The sequence below is a fragment of the Lontra canadensis genome, unplaced genomic scaffold (genome assembly GCF_010015895.1).
Source record: "Lontra canadensis isolate GAN:19392208 unplaced genomic scaffold, GSC_riverotter_1.0 scaffold43, whole genome shotgun sequence".
NCBI lineage: Eukaryota > Metazoa > Chordata > Mammalia > Carnivora > Mustelidae > Lontra > Lontra canadensis.
The window spans coordinates 3,334,893-3,353,114 of NW_022631037.1; the positions used below are offsets into that span (position 1 = coordinate 3,334,893).

At 40.3% G+C, this 18,222-nt stretch overlaps 2 non-coding genes across 2 annotated transcripts; both read left to right on the plus strand.

The window, feature by feature from the left end:
- The first annotated feature begins 6,865 nt into the window (after window positions 1-6,865).
- LOC116876133 lies at window positions 6,866-7,029 on the plus strand. The gene has a single exon (XR_004384351.1). It is a non-coding gene; the product is annotated as a U1 spliceosomal RNA (small nuclear RNA).
- Window positions 7,030-14,536: 7,507 nt separating this feature from the next.
- On the plus strand, window positions 14,537-14,700 carry LOC116876134. The gene has a single exon (XR_004384352.1). It is a non-coding gene; the product is annotated as a U1 spliceosomal RNA (small nuclear RNA).
- The last annotated feature ends 3,522 nt before the right edge of the window (window positions 14,701-18,222 follow it).

The following is an 18,222-nucleotide window of genomic DNA, read 5'->3' on the forward strand; positions in this document are numbered from 1 at the left end:
CAGGAGCCCCTCCAACTCAGCCTATCTTAAACCTAACTCAGGGTCACCTTGGTGGGTCAGTTGGTTAAGCATCTGCCTTCGGCTCCAGTCATGATCCCAGGGTCCTGGGGTGGGGCCTGCATCAGGCTCCCTGCTCAGTGGGGGGTCTGCTTCTCCCTCTGCCCTCCCTTTCTCTCTCTCTCTCTCTCTCTCTCAAATAAATAAAATCTTTAAAAATATTTTTTAAACCTAACTCATTATCTTCTTTAGCCCACTCCCCAAACCTTGTCCTCTTCCTGCATTCCCTACCTCCATAACCTGAATATCCATCTTTTCCATGTGCACAGACAAGAAACCTAGGAATCATTCTCAACACCTTCCCTTTTCACTCCCCATGTTTAATGCATACACAAATCCTATCAGTTTTCTCTTTAACATATCTTGATTCTGTTCATGCCTTCACCTCTAGGCCAAGCTCCCATCATTTTGTTTGTAGGTACTCAAGACCATTTTAGCTGGTCTCTCTGCATCTTGTCTTCTTCTCCCCTCTAGTCTGTTCTCCCATGCTGCAGCCAGAATGTTCTTTCTACAGTACAGTTCTATATTTCAGCTCATGTCACTTTTTATTTTACTCTTAGGATACAGACCAAATTTCTTAGTAAGACTCAAGTTTCCCTTTTAAGGCTCTCACGGCACCAAATGCCTCTGTGTGATCTTTTACTTAGCATATGTCTCCCTGACCAGATTGAAAACTTCAGTAGAGCAGGACCACGTGGATTTTATTCCAGGTGTTTTTCTGGACCCCTAGCCCAATGTATGGCTTTAGTGGGTACTCAGTAAATATTTATTAAAAGAATGGATGATTAGGGGCGCCTGATGGCTCAGTGGGTTAAAGCCTCTGCCTTCGGCTCAGGTCATGATCTCAGGGTCCTGGGATCCAGCCCCACATTGGGCTCTCTGCTCAGCAGGGAGCCTGCTTCCTCCTTTCTCTCTGCTTGCCTCTCTACCTGCTTATGATCTCTGTCAAATAAATAAATATTAAAAAAAAAGAATGTATGATTAGATGATTGACCTGCGCCTCTCTCCCTATATTTTTCTATTTTGTACTTTTAATCTGTATACTTTAAAAATATAAATTTATAGGAAATATATACTTGTAGAAAACAAATAGAGAAAATATAAAGAAGGAAACAAAACTGGTTCATAAATTTTCTATTTAGCTCAGATAATAATGTTAACATTTTGGTTTATTTTAATCCTTCTACAAGTTCATATAATGTATTTATCTTACATATTTGTGGTCAAATTGTGAAGAAATTTGTTTACCTTTTGTTTTTCACTTAATAATTTGTCAAAAGCTTTCTCCCATGTAATTACAAATTATTTGAAAATTAAAATTAATGGTTGCATACATTCTGTCCTGAAGCCCATCTTTCTAATCTGGCCTATAACTGTATAGTTGAATTATTTCCACTTTTGTTTTGCTTTTGCTGTGATGAAATAATTCTCTCTCTCTCTCGAAGTACATTTCTTCAAGTAAAATTCCTGGGTCAGAGAGTATACATTTTCATTTTGAATCATACTGCCAAATATTTATACCACTTATACTCCTACTAACAGCATATAAGGGCTAGTTTTCCCATCTCCATCCCAACACTGGCCTTCAGAGTCTTCAAATGTTTTTTTATTTTTCCGTTGTTATTGAGGTATAATTGACTTCAACTGGTAATTATGTTTTATTACTAAGAGAGGTTAAATTTTTTTTCATATGGTTTTCTTGGGCAAATGTATCTTATTGAAACTATCCCATTTAGATCCTTTGCCCACTTTTAATTTGTAAAAATGGTAAAATACACATAAAAAACCATCTCACCCATTTTTAAGCGTACAGTTCAGTAGTGTTAATCATCTTCACAATGTTGTGCAGCTGATCTCCAGAACTTTTTTATCTTGCAAACTTTGTCTTGAAACTGTGTGCCCATTAAATAGCAGCTCCTCATTTCCCCTTCCCTCAGCCGCTGGCAATCACCATTCTACTCTGTTTCTATGAGTCTGACTACTCTTGATACCTTACAGAAGTGGAATCATGTAGTATTTGTCTTTTTGTGACTGGTTTATTTCACTTAACATAATGTCCCGAAGGCGTATCCATGTTGTAGCATGTGTCAGTTTCCTCCCTTTTTAGATCTGAATAATATTCAATGGTGTGTATGTACCACATTTTGTTTATCCATACATCTGTGTATGGACACTTGGGTTACTTCCACCTCTTGGGTATTGTGAATAATGGTGCTATAAACATCTGTACATTCTTTCCCACTTTATACCTGAGGTACTTTAGGGGCGCCTGTGTGGCTCAGTTGGTTAAGCATCTGCCTTCGGCTCAGGTCTTGATCCCGGGGTCCTAGGATTGAGCTCTGTGTTAGGCTCCCTGCTCAGCTAAGCAGGGAGCCTGCTTCTCTCCACCCCACTGCCCCCACCCCTGGTCTTGTATGTGCTCTCTCGCTCTCTCTCTGTCTGAAATATATAAAATCATATATATATATATATATATATATATATATATACACATATATATATACACATATATATATATATATATATGTAACAGAGGTACTTTAATTTAAAAAAATATATTTGTAGGGGCACCTGGGTGGCTCATTCAGTTAAGCATCTTCCTTTGGCTCAGTCATGATTCCAGGGTCCTGGGATCGAGCCACACATCCAACTCCATGTTCAGCAGAAAGCCTGCTTCTCCCTCTCTCCCTCTGCTGCTCCCCCTGCTTGTGTTCTCTGTCAAATAAATAAATAAAATCTTAAAAAAATAAAATATATATTTTTAACAGGTCTATGGTTTTTTTTATTATCAGAAACAACAACTAATATTTAGTTGTGCTTAGTATAGGCCAAGTATTCTACTCAGCTTTGACATCAGAACCCATGCTTTTATTCCATATGCTGCCTATCCTCTCTGATACGCATATTGTATTATACGGGGTTATTTGTATACTGCCTAATCTATATATTGCAAATATCTTCCCATTCTGTCATTTGTATTTAAACTTTGAGGTTTTCTATTTTGTTAATGTTTGTTGTATGCAAATGTAGTCAAAGTTTGTACTTAATTCTGACTTTGGTAACAGGCTTAGAAAGTCTTTTCTTGGGCGCCTGGGTGGCTCAGTGGGTTAAGCCGCTTCCTTTGGCTCAGGTTATGATCTCAGGGTCCTCGGATCGAGTCCCGCATGGGGCTCTCTGCTCAGCAGAGAGCCTGCTTCCCTCTCTCTCTGCCTGCCTCTCTGTCTACTTGTGATCTCTCTCTGTCAAATAAATAAATAAAATCTTAAAAAAAAAAAAAAAAAGTCTTTGGAGGTGCCCAGCTGGCTCAGTTGAAAGAACATGTAACACTTGATCCCAAAGTCATGAGTTTGAGCCCCTTGGGTGTAGAGATTACTTAACTAAATAAAAAAAAAAGACTTTTCTTCAAAATTATAAACATAATAAACTGGATTTTTCTACATACGGTTTATCATTTAATTTGGATATTTTAACTTTTTTTTTTTAAGATAAAGTAGGAGAAAGAAAGTAATATTTTCCTTTTCAGTGGTAGCCAATTTTCTATGCACTCTATATGAGTTAATCAATCTTTGTCCCCACCTATGTGAAATGCCTACTTCTATCATACTTTTATGTACTTAAGTTCTATATTCCTGGCATAAAACCTATTTAGTTATTTTGTATGTTATTTTAATATCCTACTAGATTCAGTTCATAAAGTTGTTATTGTAGTTGACATTTTTGTTCATGGGATTAATCTGTGAGGCTATTACATCTACATTGTCTGGTTTTGGCAATAATTTTTCAGCCTTTGTAAGATAAACTAAAAAGCTTCTTCACTTTTTCTGTGTTAACTTATGTTATTATTTAACAAACATGTATTTCCTTATATTTTTCTAATCAAAGAAATGTGGCTTTCCTCAGAGGATACTAAGGTTTGCAAGGCTCCTGTGAGGATTATAGCACTAATGTCTTCCTTAACCAGTGTGGGCTATAAGAAAGTGAGGGAAAGTCACCTTTTTGCCCTAAGGCAGACTGTCTCAGATTAATGTTTTAATAAGTAGACCAGTAATAATTAAGTTCTTGTGAAATATTGGAACTAGCCTTGTGAAGAGTATGGGTGGTTTAAGACCTATGTGTTTCTTGTTTAAGAAAGTACTGCTGGGGGCCACCTGGGTGGCTCAGTCGTTAAGCATCTGTCTTTGGCTCAGGTCATGATTCCAGGGTTCTGGGATCAAGCTCGGCATGGGGCTCCCTGCTCAGGGGAAACCTGCGTCTCCCTCTCCCACTCCCCCTGCTGGTGTTCCCTCTCTTGCTGTATCTTTCTCTGTCAAATAAATAAATAAAATGTTGAAAGAAAGAACAAACAAACTAAGGAACTGCTGGGGGTGCCTGGGTGGCTCAGTTGGCTAACCTTCTTTGACTCAGGTCATGATCCTAGAATACTGGGATTGAGTTCCCCATCGCATTGGGCTCCTCGATCTGCAGGGAGCCTGCTTCTCCCTCTACCGCTCCCTGCTGCTTGTGTGTGCGCGCTCTCTCTCTCTCTCTCTCTCTTTCTCTCTCTCTCTCTCTCATGCTCTCTCTCTAATAAATAAATTTTAAAAAGAAATAAAGCACTGCTAGTCACAAATCTGAGAATGGTAGTTTGAATTTTAAGAGTTCTTTTGATGGTAACTGTAGTCTAGTTCATAGACATTTCACTTTTCCCTTATGTGAGTGGTTCCTGGCCGATTTCAAGGTATCTTTAATTTTACAGTATAAAATGTAGATATTTTGTGTATGGATTAGACCATATATACATATATATGTTTATGTATGTATATGGATATGTATGCATATATATTATATAGTAGTTCTTTGGGGAGAAAAATCTGTAAAAATCAAACTGGTTGCTGTCAGATGGTCAGATTTGAAGAATAGTTGCAACTCACATCACAAGAGTCCCCTCTCCCCTCTGCCCCAATATTTTTTTCTCTCCATCTCTCTTCATCTGTTCTCCAATAAGATTTTTAAAAACAGAGGCGCCTGGGTGGCTCAGTTGTTAAGTGTCTGCTTTTGGCTCAGGTCTTTTTTTTTTTCTTACTATACTTTTTTTTCCCCAGATTTTGTTTATTTGTCAGAGAGAGAGAGAGCACGCACACAAACGGGGGAGCAGCAGGCAAAGGGAGAGCAGGCTCCCTGCTGAGCAAAGAGCCTGATGTGGGACTCAGTCCCAGAAAAGTGGGACCGTTACCTGAGCCAAAGGCAGTTGCTTAACTGAATGAGCCCCCTGGGTGTCCCTTGGCTCGGGTCTTGATCCCGGGGTTCTGGAATCGAGCCCCACATCAGGCTCCCTGCTCAGCGGAGAACCTGCTTATGTTTACTCTCTCACTGTGTCTCTTTATGTCAAATAAAAAAATAAAATAAAAGAATTTTAAAAACAGCATTATCTTAAAGATATAAAACTCTGAAAAAAAATGATATGAAATTCTAATTTGTTTTGGTAGAGAACACCAGACAGGTCCTGTAAAATAAAAAGATTTGGGAAATAAGGTGATTCTGGTGTGATCTTGGAGAGACAATTGAAGAACTATTGGAACTTGGAAACTCCAATTTTAATTTACAGTGAAGGAAGGATAGGATTAAGACTAGTAATAACGTATGTGAATATGGAATACTGGATTATTGAGCATTGCCTGATACTGAATTTGCTCTTTTTGAAGAATCTAATATGAGGCAAGGAGGGCTTGGCACTTTCTTGTAGGAAGGAGTCTCCAGTAGTCTTGTTCTGGATTTCAGAGACAGCCATGAAAAAGAAATGGATGACAGCTTCAAGTGTAGAACATGGGGGAGTTGGCTTGGGGGGAGGGGCGGGGTTAAGGATACTTAGAAACACGATTTATTGATGCCTGGGAAGGGAGACATTCTGGTCAATCAGACAGTTTCCAGTTGTGAGGACCATCGTCACACTCCAGCTCTGCAAACCCGTGGGACTTTCCCCAAACGTCTATATAGGAAGGGGGCGCTTCATGAGCCTTCCCCTAGTTAGCTCGCCTCAAAATTAGAACTAGTGTTTATACAACAGCTTTTTTTTTTAAAGATTTTATTTATTTATTTGACAGAGATCACAGTAGACAGAGGCAGGCAGAGAGAGAGAGAGAGAGAGAAGCAGGCTCCCTGCTGAGCAGAGAGCCCATGCAGGACTCGATCCCAGAACCCTGAGATCATGACCTGAGCCGAAGGCAGCGGCTTAACCCACTGAGCCACCCAGGCGCCCCTATACAACAGCTTTTTCAAATAAGGGTGGTGATTTGCTGTATATTTGAAAGAGAACATATTTTGTACTTGTGCTTGAATGCTTGAACAACCTATTCTTAGCAATACATGCCCTGGATTTTCGTATGTAGTTTTGCCAAATTTAATCTTTTTAGACTTGATCTTTCAATTACGTGGCTTGCTGAACTGCACCAGACATCAGTGACATCATTAGCTCCCACACCTTGTTAGGAACTGATTTATGTCGTTTATCTTTAAATTGTAGCGTGTCTTTTCCTTTAAATTTCATTCAAACAGCACCAGTAGCTAGGGAATAGGAAGGGCTTAAATGAGATCAGCAAAAAGGGTGTGGAATATGTAAATAATCCCGGTGACTGCTGGTCGTGATTATACCGGGCATATATTTTATAGATTTTGGCAACATCCGGATGTACAAAATATTGCTAATTAGTAACTATGACTTGGAGACTCTCTATTTCAGAGGAACGGGGTCAATAGGATCCATGAGAAAAGTGATCCTATCTTTAAAGTAACTTGAATCTGAGGGTGAGGTGCCAGGCAACATTCCCAACTCATACTTACCTGGCAGGGGAGATACCATGATCACGAAGGTGGTTTTCCCAGGGCGAGGCTTATCCATTGCACTCCGGATGTGCTGACCCCTGCGATTTCCCCAAATGTGGGAAACTCGACTGCATAATTTGTGGTAGTGGGGGACTGCGTTCGCGCTTTCCCCTGGTGTATGTTGTATAAAGAAAAGAGTTTTTGTGGTACATTGAGTGAAAGCACTTTTACCTTTTTCTGGTGTTTTTTTATTTTTAAGTGATTAAGTACTTATGAGTGTCTTTTCCACAGTTGGCCGTCTTTTTTTGGTGTTAGCAGTAGCTACTTCTAATGAGATATTATTTTGCATATTTATGATATCAAGAAAGCTAGTCGGTTATACATTACCACTAAATGTTGTTTAGAGTATGTAAATGGGATCTTGGTGGACATTGTGCATACATTTGTCATTGCACTGTAGGTGTACCAACCACCGTGATTTCCTCCAATATGGAAAACTGGAGTGCATGATTTTTGGTAGAGGGGGACTGAGTTTGCACTCCACTGATAACCTTCTACTTTGAAAAGACGATTTGCTTTTAGTTCATCAGTATGGCTTTCTATAATCATTCTATTATCTATGATAGTATAACGATGTGTTATGACCATTATTCCTTGTGTGGCTGTTCACTTGGTACCAGTTGTTTAGCCAAATGTAGTGTACTCTTGTGCCCACCACTGGAGGGCTCACTTTGCGCCACCTTAAGCTATCTGCGTCTGTTTTTGCACTTGATTGTTCCCTAGGTATATACTGTAAAAGAATAGGAAGAAGAGATTTCAGGGAAAGTTTGAGCACCTAGAAATGCACATAGGGCAGAGTTTGATAGAGGTGGTAAATAATATAAGGGACTGTCTTCACTTTGTTGATTAAGAGTGTGAAAGACATTACTTTGAAGAGGGCTGGGTGTTTATTATTTACCTCTTATACTTAACTGAGTAGTTAACAATTTCAGAGGGGTTTCTTTTCAGGTATGTCTCGAGCTGTATCCTTAGATTTCCCCCAAATGAGGAACTGGGCTATAGTGTAATCTCTGCTAGTGAAAGTATTTCATGTTTTCTCCTTACCTTGGTTTTTATCCCCTAATAATTTTATTAAAGTAATGTTATGCATGTGAAAAGCATCATACAGAAAGATCCAACCTGCATAACACTCCCCTGATCCACCCTTTCTCATCCTGCTCATTCCTTTCCCCAGAGCACTACTTTTTTTTTTTTTTTAAGTAAGCTGTAGGGGGTGCCTGGGTGGCTCAATGGGTTAAGCCGCTGCCTTCAGCTCAGGTCTTGAACTCAGGGTCCTGGGATTGAGCCCCATCGGGCTCTCTGCTCATCAGGGAGCCTGCTTCCTCTTCTCTCTCTGCCTGCCTCTGTGCCTACTTGTGATCTTTGTCTGTCAAATAAATAAAATCTTAAAAAAAAAAATAAAATAAAAAGTAAGTTGTAGGCCCAACATGGGTATTGAACTCACAACCCCAGATCAGAAGACTGGCTTGCTCTACCTACTGAGCCAGCGAGGTGACCCCCTGAATACTACTTGTAAAACTTGTTTAGCTGTTTTGTTATGGAACCTAAACTGGATCACTGACAGAAGAACCAAACGGCACTCGGAAATCTCGGAGTATAGGAGATTTATTTGACACTGGCGGGTTCAGAGGAGAGTGATCTCCAGAAGTCTGAACCCTGAGCACGAAGCAGGTAATTTAGATCCTTCTACTTCTGCATATTTTACTCTTGGCGCACGTGGGAAGTGGGACAGGGGAGGACCCCAGATTGGTGCGCGGGAAGCAGGGCAGAGAGAAGAGCCCGGGGCAGGGGCTGGGAACCCTTTGCTGGCTTGGGGGGCCATCATAAGACACAGATTTTGGGGTGCCTGGGTGGCTCAGTGGGTTAAATAAAGCCTCTGCCTTCGGCTCAGGTCATGACCCCAGGACACTGGGATCCAGCCCTACATCCAGGCTCTCTGCTCAACGGGGAGCCTGCTTCCCCCTCTGTCTCTGCCTTTCTCTCTGCCTACTTGTGATCTCTGTCAAATAAGTAAATAAAATTAAATTAAAAAAGAAAAGAAAAAAATTTTTTAAAAAGACACAGATTTTCCTTATCAATTTCATCATACTTGCCTCAATAAATAATGTTTGTGCTCGGGTTTATACTGAGGATTTGGCTGATATTCTCTACCCCAGTACCTTCCTTTCTCTATCCTTTTATTACATTTATGGAACAATTTTCTGTTCTTCACTCAGTTCCCTTGGTTATTTTATTTGAAGATTTACTTATTTATTTATTTGAGAGAGAGAGCATTTGCATTTGCACACGTATGGGGGGAGGAGCAGAGGGAGAAAAACTCAGACTCCCTACTGAACACAGGGCTCCAACCCATGACCCTAAGCCAAGGTTATGACCTGAGACAAAACAGGATTGAACCACCCAGGTGCCCCCCCTTGATAATTTTAAATCACATTTCTTTATTACTTGTTAGCTCTTCAGTTGGAAGGATAAGGATATTAGCAAGGCTTTGGGGCTTTGAAAGAAAATGTTGGGATTTTGCTCCTTACATCTATTGTTGTAGACTGTAGAGTGATAGAAGAAAATACAGGAAGAAATGGGAGTGGTAGAAAATGTGAAGTATTTGCCACTTGTAAGTCGTATTTTATTCTCTTATTCATTCTTTTATTCTTTTATTTATTCAGGTATAATTGACGTACAATATTAGATAAGTTTCAGGTGTACAACAGTAATTGGACATTTGTATACATGTGAAAAAGTCACCACAATAAATCAAGTTACCATCTGTGACCTTACAAAGTTAATATAATACTAACATTCCCGTATAATATAGATTCCCCATACTGTACATTACATCCCCCTGTCTTATTTATTTTATACTGGAAGTTTGTGCTTCTTAATCTCCTTCATCCATTACATCCCTTGCCTACCTCCCCTCTGACAACCAACCATCAGTCTGTTCTATTGGTGAATCTAAGTTTTGTTTTGTTGCAGATTCTACATATAAGTGAAATCATGTGGAATTTGTCTTTCTTTGACCTAAAAATTTCATTTTCTAAGTGTTTGTTTGCTGGTACATAGAAATACAATTGAGCTTTGGGGCGCCTGGGTGGCTCAGTGGTTAAGCAGCTGCCTTTGGCTCCAGTCATGATCCCAGGGTCCTGGAATCAAGCCCCATATTGGTCTCCTTGCTCAACAGAGAGCCTGCTTCTCCCTCTCCCCGGCAAGTGCGCTTTCTCTCAAATAAATAAATAAATAAAATCTTTAATTAAAAAAAAAGAAATCTAGTTGATTTTTATGTATTAATCTTGTATCCTGTGACTTTGCTAAATTCCATTATGGGGTGTAGTAGGATTTGTGGGGGGTGGTAAATGCTTTAGGATTTTCTACATAAACTGTGTCATATGTGAATAAAAACGTTTTTCTTTCTTTCTCTCCAAACTAAGGCTTTTTATTTTCCTTGGCTTAAGCTCTAGCTAAGAACCTCCAGTACACTGTTGGATAAAAGTGGGTAAAGTAGTCATTCTTGATTTGTTCTTTATCTGGAAGGAAGATATTTTTACCATGAAGTATATTAGCTATAGGATTTTCATAGATGTTATTTATGAAACTGATGATAGTATTTCTTAAAAATCATAAATGGGTGCTGAATTTTGTTAACTACTTTTTCTACAACTACTTCTTTATCGGTGGCTATGATCAAGCCGTGCATCAGGCTCTCTGCTCAGCAGAATATTTATGTTTCTCTTATACAAACATTATGCACAAGAAAGCATTGTCATTGAATGTCATTCGTTTTCCTTTAATTTTGTTTTTTCTCGGGGTGCCTGGGTGGCTCGGCCAAAGGCCTCTGCTTTTGGCTTGGGTCGTGATCTCAGGGTCCTAGGATTGAGTGCCACATCAGGCTCTCTGCTCAACAGGGAGCCTGCTCCCCCCGTGCCCCTCTACCCCTGCCTGCTGCTCTGCCTGCTTGTGATCTTTCTTTCTGTCAAATAAATAAATAAAATCTTTAAACTTGTTTTTTGTTTTTTCTCCCTTTATTTTTTTTTTCCTCTCTGTTTAATTTTACCTTTTTTCACTTGGTTACTTTCTGCTCAGTTAGGAATTGCTAATTCTTCCCACACCTTCCAATATCCTATTGTTTTCTACAAAGAAAGTCATACCAGATATTCTTTCTGGTGATCTTTTTACTTTTATTTTTCTCCTATGTAAATCCATCACTTTTTTTTTAAGTTTATTTATTTAAGTAATCTCTACACCCAATATGAAGCTTGAACTCATAACCCCGAGATCAAGACTTGTATGCTGTACCAGTTGAGCCAGCCAGGTGCCTCTATACCCATCACTCTTCCAGCCTACTACTGCAGAGGTAGGATGTGTATGTCATAGTTTAAATGAGAATCAAATTCTGTGTTGGAGTTAAATTTTCCTTCATCATGTCAGATATCACTTTATTGGCTTCTACTCTCCAAAAGTTTTTGAGAAGGCTTTCTGATTCCTGATCTTTTTAATGTGACGTATGTGACTAATCTTTAATTGTCTTGGAAAAGCTGAAGAATCATCTTTGTTTCTTTTATTCTATAATTTCCTAATGACGTGTCTTAGTGTGTCTTATAGTCATTCATTTTATGGAGTGCTTGACAAGGGCTCTTTCTTTTTTTTTTTTTTTAATTTAAAAAAAATTTTAAATAAACATATAATGTATTATTAGCCCCAGGGATACAGGTCTGTGAATCGCCAGGTTTACACACTTTACAGCACTTACCATAGCACATACCCTCCCCAATGTCCAAAACCCCACCACCCTCTCCCTACCCCCTTCCCCCTGGCCCCCCTCAGTTTGTTTTGTGACATTAAAAGTCTCTTATGGTTTGTCTCCCTCCCAATCCCATCTTGTTTCATTTATTTTTTTTTAAGATTTTATTTATTTATTTGACAGACAGAAATCACAAGTAGACAGAGAGAGAGAGGAGGAAGCAGGCTTCCTGCTGAGCAGAGAGCCCGATGCGGGGCTCGATCCCAGGACCCTGAGATCATGACCTGAGCTGAAGGCAGAGGCTTTAACCCACTGAGCCACCCAGGCGCCCCTGTTTCATTTATTCTTTACCTACCTCCCAAACCCCCCACATTGCATCTCCACTTCCTCATATCAGGGAGATCATATGATAGCTGTCTTTTTCTGACTGACTGACTTCGCTAAGCATAATACCCTCTAGTTCCATCCACGTCGTTGCAAATGGCAAGATTTCATTTCTTTTGATGGCTGCATAGTATTCCATTGTATATATATACCACATCTTCTTTATCCACTCATCTGTTGATGAACATCTAGGTTCTTTCCATAGTTTGGCTATTCTGGACATTGCTTCTGTAAACATTCAGGTGCACGTGCCCGACAAGGGCTCTTTCAACCAGCAAACTTTCATGCTGAGAAATTCTCTTGTATTATTTCATTGGTGATTTCTCCTCCTTGGTTTTTAATTTTCTGAGACTTTCCGTATTTGTAAATTTAGAACCCCTACCATGGTCAATTTAAAAAAAATCTTTTGTTTTCCTTCTATTCATATTTTTTGCTCAATGCATATATTCAGTTTTTTAGTTTTAGAATCATATATTTTTTCTTATTTTCTTATTTCTTTTTTAATTTTTTTCTTATTTTTTATTTTTTAAGTTTTTTTCTTATTTTCCATTTGTGTAGCTTCTTATACTTATTTTTCAGATGCAAGGTCTTTTAGCTCTCGGAAGATTTTAATGATAGTGTTTATTTTTGTTTTTAGTTTTCTTCCTGTTATATAATCGTTTTCCTCCAAGTTGTCTTTTCGTTGGTTGGTTTAGCCACTAGCTTTCATTTTGGAGGTTTTTGTCGGACATCTGGTCATCCTTGGTAGTTCAGTGTTCCTTGATTATTTATAGGTATTCAATATGCCATCTCTGCCTATCACCCAGAATTTACTGTAGTGAGAAACTGAAGCAACCTATGTGTCCAGCAACAGGGCAATGATTATATAAATAATGGGCCGTTCATAAAGTGGACTGTCATGCAGAATTTTTAAATTATATTAACAAGTGGATTGGAAGCTCTGAGGGCCAAGGTGAGGTGTTCAACGTTTGTTTGCCTGCAGAATAATCTGCATAGTAGTCTTTCTGAAAGCCCGTGCCTGACATCTTTGGGACTTTGTTTTATGGTGATCATATTCTTCAGAGGAAACTTCTAGTATCCTAGAGTAAAGGCTTGGTTGCCACGGTCCTGGAAACCAAATGGAATATGAGAAGGAGGTCTCAGCATTCAGCCTATGTAATGTATATGTACATTTTCTTTTCAGTAAATGTTTTAAGTTTTCATCTGAACTTTTCCAGAGAGCTCCAGGGATGCAGAATTTAAAATTTAAAAAGTATTTTTAAAATACTTTTAAAAACGTTTCCTATGGCCAGAGACGCCTTTTTTTTTTTTTAAAGATTTTATTTATTTATTTATTTGACAGAGAGAGAGAAATCACAAGTAGGTAGAGAGGCAGGTGGGCGGGGGGCGGGGGAGAGCTGGCTCCCTGCTGAGCCAAGAGCCCAATGCGGGCCTCCATCCCAGGTCCCCTAGATCATGACCTGAGCCAAAGGCAGAGCCTCAACCAACTGAGCTACCCAGGTGCCCCTTCCTATATATTTTTAATGAGAGAATAAATTAGTTGGTAAAATAATATATGCGATAATTTTATGTTGTGTTGTTTTGACTATTTTCAAAGAAACAGGAAAAAACCCTGCTGTAGAGGCCCACAGTCTAGTGGGTGAGGTAACTAAATGCCAGGCAGAGAGAAAAGTAAGGCAGCAATATAGGCTGCAATGTAGACTGCTCTCAAGGAAAGCACTCCATCCTTGTGGGGTAGGTGTAATTAGCAGACCATGGGTAGGGAGGGGTAAGAGACAAAGTCTGGGTCCTGAGCTGGGTGGAGGTCTGTTTGAATAGTTCTTCCCCATTCTGTAGAAACTGAGGAAGAGATTCAGAGGCTAGAAGCTTATCTAGAGTCGAGCAGTGTGTTCACTGAATGGCAGTCAAGATCATGGATTCCAAAACCCTTGCTCTGCAATACACCGTGCTAACATGTAGCCAGGACAGTTTCTCCTGGACACCCTTTTTCCTCTATCTCCTGGAATAGGAGGGAATGGTGCCGAGCGGGTGTGGAGCATTAGTATCTCTGGAGAGACTGAAGCTAAGCTGGCCCGCGGTTAAAAGCTCACTTTGCTGAAGAGTACTTCACACAGGGAGATCTGAAGACCTTCGGCTGCCCCAAAAGTTGAGAGGGATGGATTTCTTTCAGGAAAATTAGGTTTGGGCAAGTGGGAGGAGGAACTAGTCTGCAAAGCCAGCCGCAAGGGGTCGCAGCTGCCAGCTCTGCCCTGCCGAACACGCGTGACGTTATGCCGGGAGGTGGAGTATGTAGATTCAAGACTCAGCGCCTTTTGAAACTGTGTTTTTCTGGAAAGCTGTGCATGATTATCTGCTGTTCCCAATACCAAGATACATAGCACGAAAATCTGGTGTTGAGTGTCCCTGTTTGTAGATAAAGGCCAGTTAGAGTTGTTTCAGGAGTGACCCCAACCTTTGAGTGGTGTGCACAGCACCGGGTATTGCTGTGGCCGCTATCAACTCATACTTACCTGGCAGGGGAGATACCATGATCACGAAGGTGGTTTTCCCAGGGCGAGGCTTATCCATTGCACTCCGGATGTGCTGACCCCTGCGATTTCCCCAAATGTGGGAAACTCGACTGCATAATTTGTGGTAGTGGGGGACTGCGTTCGCGCTCTCCCCTGTATGACTGTTTCTAAAAATAGGTTTTGCGTTTTGTATTTTGGAACGAAGTTCTATTTAACAAGGTCTGAGGAAGGGGCACATGGGTGGCTCTGTAGATTAAGCCTCTGCCTTCAGCTCGGGTCCTAGGATCAAGTCCCACAGAGGAACCTGCTTCCCCCTCTCTCTCTGCCTACTTTTCTGCCTACTTCTGATCTGTGTCAAATAAATAAAATACTTTATTTTAAAAAAAGAAAGGGGTCAGAGGAAGGAGTGCGTTTCCCGTGGAGTTGAACGCGAGGTGTGGGATTCCGTCTGATTCCGCCTTGAGGCTCCATCATTATGACCTGATCTGAAGGTAGTTGTTAAGCTAACTAAGCCACCTTGGTACCCACCAAGTAGCTTTTTCCTCTCTTGCGGAGGATTGATTACCTGATTACCTGTTTTTTAAGTGGGTTGATAAAAGTATAAATGGTCTTTCACTCTTTTTATTGGAAGTTGAGATAAGGAAACTTTATTATACTGTCTGCTATCATTTTTTTTTTTTCTTATCACTTTAAACGTTAGTACTCGGTTTATGTTTTGTCAGCCAGGAAGGCCTTGTTTTGTTAATTTCGGTAAATTCACCTGCTCCATCTTCTGGAATGACTGGTTTTTCTTCACTAGTCAGAGATTGCATTATTTCAACATTGAACTTTCTCTTGTGAAGCTACCTGGTGTCCAAGCAAACCACCACTGAATTCAAGATTGATTTAAACAATTAGGTACTGAAGACAAGGTGCCTAAAGAAAGCACTTTTTTTTTTTTTTTTAAAGATTTTATTTTATTTATTTGACAGAGAGAGATCACAGTAGACAGAGGCAGGCAGAGAGAGAGAGAGAGAGGGAAGCAGGCTCCCCACTGAGCAGAGAGCCCGATGCGGGACTCGATCTCAGGATCCTGAGATCATGACCTGAGCCGAAGGCAGCGGCTTAACCCACTGAGCCACCCAGGCGTCCCAAGAAAGCACTTTTAAAATCAAAGAAAAAAGGTGAATTTTTTGCCAGATGAAAATGTCATAGGGGCGCATGGGTGGCTCATTTGGTGAAGGGTCTGCTTTTGGCTCAGGTCATGATCCCAGGGTCCTGGGATGGAGCCCAGAGTCCAGGAAGTCTGCTTCTCCATGCTCGTCCTCTCTCTCACATGCACACGCGCTCTCTCAAAATCTTAAAATGTCATATAGGGTGCTTGGCTGGCTCAGCAGCAGGGTATGCAACTCTTGATCTCAGGTTCATGAGTTCAGAGCTCCATGTTGGAATTAGAGTTTACTTTTTTAAAGTCACATATAGAGGCGCCTGGTTGGCTCAGTGGGTTAAAGCCTCTGCCTTTGGCGTGGGTCAGGATCCTAGGGTCCTGGGATCGAGCCCCGCATAGGGCTCTCTGCTTGGCCGGGAGCCTGCTTCCTCATCTATCTCTGCCTGCCTCTCTGCCTACTTGTGATCTCTGTCTGTCAAATAAATAAATAAAATCTTAAAAAAAAAAAGTCATATATAGGAGTGCCTGGGTGGCTCAGTGGGTTAAGCCTCTGCCTTCTGCTCAGGTCATGATCCCAGGGTCAAGAGACGAGCCCCACATGGGGCTCTCTGCTCAGCGGAAAACCTGCTTTCCCCTCTATTTGCTTCTCTGCCTACTTGTGATCTCTCTGTGTCAAATAAATAAAGTCTTTAAAAATAAATAACTTAAAAATAGGTATCATGTCACCTCTACCCCCCCCACAATAATTTAAGGTACTTCTTAAGATGACTGTAAAATAACAGGGAAAAACTACTAAAAATTACCCCAAGAAGGATGCCTGGCAGGCTCAGTTGGTAGAGCATTCGACTCTTGATCTCGGGTTCATGAGTTTGAGCTGCATGCTGCCATAGAGTTTACTTAAAAACATTTTTTTTAAATTGAATAAATAAAAATAACCCCAAGAAATCATCAATTACTTACAAAGATATATTGACAAGGCTTTTCATATATATGAACAGTGGCAGTAAACTAGAAACAACAGAATATTGATTGTACAGTTATCTGTGACTCAATGTATATAGCAAAAGGAGTGGAAAACATAAAGCAGCATGTGAAGTATCATCCTATTAAAATTTTTATTCATATTGAAATTACCATATTTAATATGAAAGTGTTAATAGTGGTAATTTTATAGCAGGATTTGGGTTTAATGTTTTAAAAATACTTTTCTGTCTTTTCCGAATTATCTGTAAGGGACATTTATCACTATTGTAATAATTTAAAATACCCTCAAAATTTTTACTTTTTTTTTTCCCCCAAGATTGTATTTTTTGAGAGAGATAGGGAGAGAGAGAAAAAGCAGAGCAGAGGGGAAGAGGGAGAAGAAGAAGCAGACTCTCCGCTGAGCAGGGAGCCAAACAGGCAACTCAGTCCCGGGATCCTGGGATCACAACCAGAGCCCCGGGCAGACAGTTAACTGACTGAGCCTGCTTCTCCCTCTCCCAGTCCCCTTGCTTGCATTCCCTCTCTAGCTGTGTCTCTCTCTGTCAAATAAATTTTTAAAATCTTAAAAAAAAAAAAAAAATCACATGTTCTGGGTGCCTGGCTGGCTCAGTTGGTAGAGCATGAAACTGTGATGTCGGGGTTGTGAGTTCAAGCCCCATGTTGTGCTCAGAGATAACTTTTGAAAAATTGTATGTACTGGGGCACCTGGGTGGCTCAGTGGGTTAAAGCCTCTGCCTTCAGCTCAGGTCAGGATCCCAGCATCCCGGGATAGAGCCCCACATCCGGCTCTTTGCTCCTCACGGAGCCTGCTTCCTCCTCTCTCTCTGCCTGCCTATCTACCTACTTGTGATCTCTGTCTGTCAAATAAATAAAATCTTAAAAAAAAAATCATATGTACTAAAAGGGAAATATCACTGAAGGGTATCAGAATATGCCACCCCAAAACATGCCACTTTGGCATAAAGATTCCTTTGAGCCAAGAGCACTAGAAAAACAGCAGATATAAGGGTAGGTCCTAATCTACCCTTTCCTTCCTGAGATTAGGAGATAAAATTCCCATGTAAAAGATGCCCTCCCTATACCAAAGGAAAAGAAATGTTCCCAGAGAAGGGAAGTCAAACCCGAGAGAATTTTGTACACACCTTGATAAAAAGAATTCATGTTTATGTAACCCCCCCATGTTACTTTTCCACAATTGCCTCAAAATTTAAAAAAAAGCGGGGTGGTGGGGGAGAAAACACTATTGTCTCTCTTTGTTCAACCTAATATGAAAGCATTTAGTTTTGCCATCTCTTTGGGTTTTCATTTCTTTTTAAGAGCTTCTGCGTTAGGTAAATTTAAAACTGTAAATTTATGTTAAAATTTTTATGCTTTTACCTGTTAAACTGTCGATACCAGTTAAATTCCCATGCCCAGCCGGAGATGCTAACAGAGCAGAGGTAAAGTTTTGCCTCTACAGGATCAAAGCCTTTGATACACAGTTTCTGTAAACACCGTTCTTTTGCCTAGGGCACCTATCCAGAAAGGGCAGAAAAGGCGGGGGTGGG